Here is a 2681-nt window from a genome sequence, read left to right as displayed (position 1 = left end):
TTCATACCCTGGGTCAAGCTGTTCGACCCGGGATGTGTAGCGACAAGACAACCGACCTCTTCAGGTCAGACTACCCGACCTCTTCTTAAAGAGCTCGGCCAAATTACCAGGAAAGCCCAGTAAAGGGCCCAAATAGAGGAACACAACCCAAATCCAAAGGCAGTCCAAGCCTATAGAGATAAAGGCGGTTCCCTTGAAGATAAGCTGACCTCACCCAAAGATAAGATAAGATAAAATAAGATAAGATAACTAACTTATCTTATCTAAAAAGGTCACTCCACACCATTATAAATACACTGGAGCACCCAGGTATAACTCATACTCTGATTCTACTAAAAACCTGCTTAATACCCTTGCTAACTTAAGCATCGGAGTCCCTTGCAGGTACCACCACCCTCCGGTGACAAAGGATCAGAAGCATAGCCAGTCCAACAAGTCGAACACGACAGCTCCGACCGCCGCCCACCAGCCGGACACATCATCTTCGGCCAGTACAGAAGATCTCGTCCGAGATCGACCTACAGTTTCAGGTAACCCTCGGAACAGTATCCATTCTGGCGTTTAACGCCCAAAACACCCCTTACTGGTGTTTTTGTGCCAGTGAGCTCCTTTTCTCTACTTTATGCTCTGAATCCTTCTGTAACTCTGTGAACTCCTGCAATTGATAATTAACCTTGAAGATAATTTATATCAAACTCCTATAATTATTATTTAAATAACAAATAAACTTTACTAATGGCTGGGTTGCCTCCCAGCAAGCGCTTCTTTATTATCTTTAGCTGGACTTTACTAAGCTTTAATCTAGTCTCAGTTTTGAGCATTCTTGCTCAACATTTCTTTCAAGATAATACTTTACTCTCTGTCCATTAACAATGAACTTTTTGTCATAGTCAATATCCTGAAGCTCTACATATCCATATGGTGACACACTTGTAATCACATATGGGCCCCTCCACCGGGATTTTAATTTCCCAGGGAATAATCTGAGCCTAGAGTTAAACAGCAAAACCTTTTGTCCTGGCTCAAAGACTCTGGATGACAGTTTCTTGTCATGCCACCATTTTGCTTTCTCCTTGTAAATTTTTGCATTTTCGAAAGCATTGAGTCTGAATTCCTCTAGCTCATTCAACTGGAGCAATCTTTTCTCTCCAGCTAACTTGGCATCAAGGTTTAGGAATTTGGTTACTTAATAGGCTTTATGTTCTAGTTCCACTGGCAGGTGACAGGCTTTTCCATACACAAGCTGGTATGGAGAGGTCCCTATAGGAGTTTTGAATGCAGTTCTGTATGCCCATAGAGCATCATCCAGACTCCTTGCCCAATCCTTTCTACGGGAACTTATAGTCCGTTCCAAGAATCATTTTAGTTCTCTATTTGAGACTTCAGCCTGCCCATTTGTCTGTGGATGATATGGAGTTGCCACTTTGTGGTTAATTCCATATCAGGTCAGAGCAAAGTCAAGCTGTTTATTGCAGAAATGAGTCCCTCCATCACTGATTAGTATTCTAGGGACACCAAATCTGCTGAAGATATGCTTCTGGAGGAACTTCAGCACTATCTTAGTATCATTAGTGGGTGTGGCAATTGCCTCTACCCATTTAGATACATAGTCCACTGCCACCAGGATGTAAGTGTTTGAGTATGATGGTGGGAAATACCCCATGAAGTCAATATCCCATACATCAAATAACTCAATCTCTAAGATCTCTTGCTAAGGCATGGCGTAACCATGAGGCAGATTACCAGCTCTCTGGTAACTGTCACAGTTACGTACAAACTCTCGGGAGTCTCTATAGAGGGTAGGCCAGTAGAAGCCACATTGGAGGACTTTTGTGGCTATTCGCTCACCTCTGAAATGTCCTCCATATTGTGATCCATGGCAATGCCATAGGATCTTCTGTGCCTCTTCTCTAGGCACGCATCTGCGGATTATTCCGTCTGCACATCTCTTAAAGAGATATGGTTCATCCCACAAGTAGTACTTTGCATCAGAAATTAATTTTTTCGTTTGCTGTCTACTGTACTCTTTGGGTATGAATCTCACAGCCTTATAGTTTGCAATGTCTGCAAACCATGGTACTTCCTGAAAGGCAAATAGTTGCTCATCTGGAAAGGTCTCAGAGATCTCAGTAAGAGGGAGGGATGCTCCTGCTACTGGTTCTATCCGGGACAGGTGATCAGCTACCTGGTTCTCTGTCCCTTTTCTGTCTCTTATTTCTATATCAAACTCTTGCAGAAGCAACACCCATCTTATGAGCCTGGGTTTTGAATCCTGCTTTGTGAGTAGATATTTAAGAGCAGCATGGTCAGTATACACAATCACTTTTGATCCTACTAAATAGGATCTAAACTTGTCAATGGCATAAACCACTGCAAGCAGCTCTTTTTCTGTGGTTGTGTAATTCTTCTGTGCGTCATTTAGAACACGACTAGCATAGTAAATGACGTGCAGGAGCTTGTTATGCCTTTGTCCCAATACTGCACTAATAGCATGGTCACTAGCATCACACATTAGTTCGAATGGTAATGTCCAGTCTGGTGCAAAGATAACTGGTGCTGTGACCAGCTTAGCTTTCAGAGTTTCAAACGCCTGCAGACATTCCGTGTCAAAGAAAAATGGCGTGTCTGCAGCTAACAGATTACTTAGAGGTTTTTCAAATTTTGAAAAATCCTTTATAAAC

This window comes from Arachis hypogaea, chromosome 11 (genome assembly GCF_003086295.3).
Source record: "Arachis hypogaea cultivar Tifrunner chromosome 11, arahy.Tifrunner.gnm2.J5K5, whole genome shotgun sequence".
NCBI classification, from domain to species: Eukaryota; Viridiplantae; Streptophyta; class Magnoliopsida; order Fabales; family Fabaceae; genus Arachis; species Arachis hypogaea.
The sequence above is the reverse complement of the archived record's forward strand: the minus strand, read 5'-3'. Positions refer to the sequence as shown.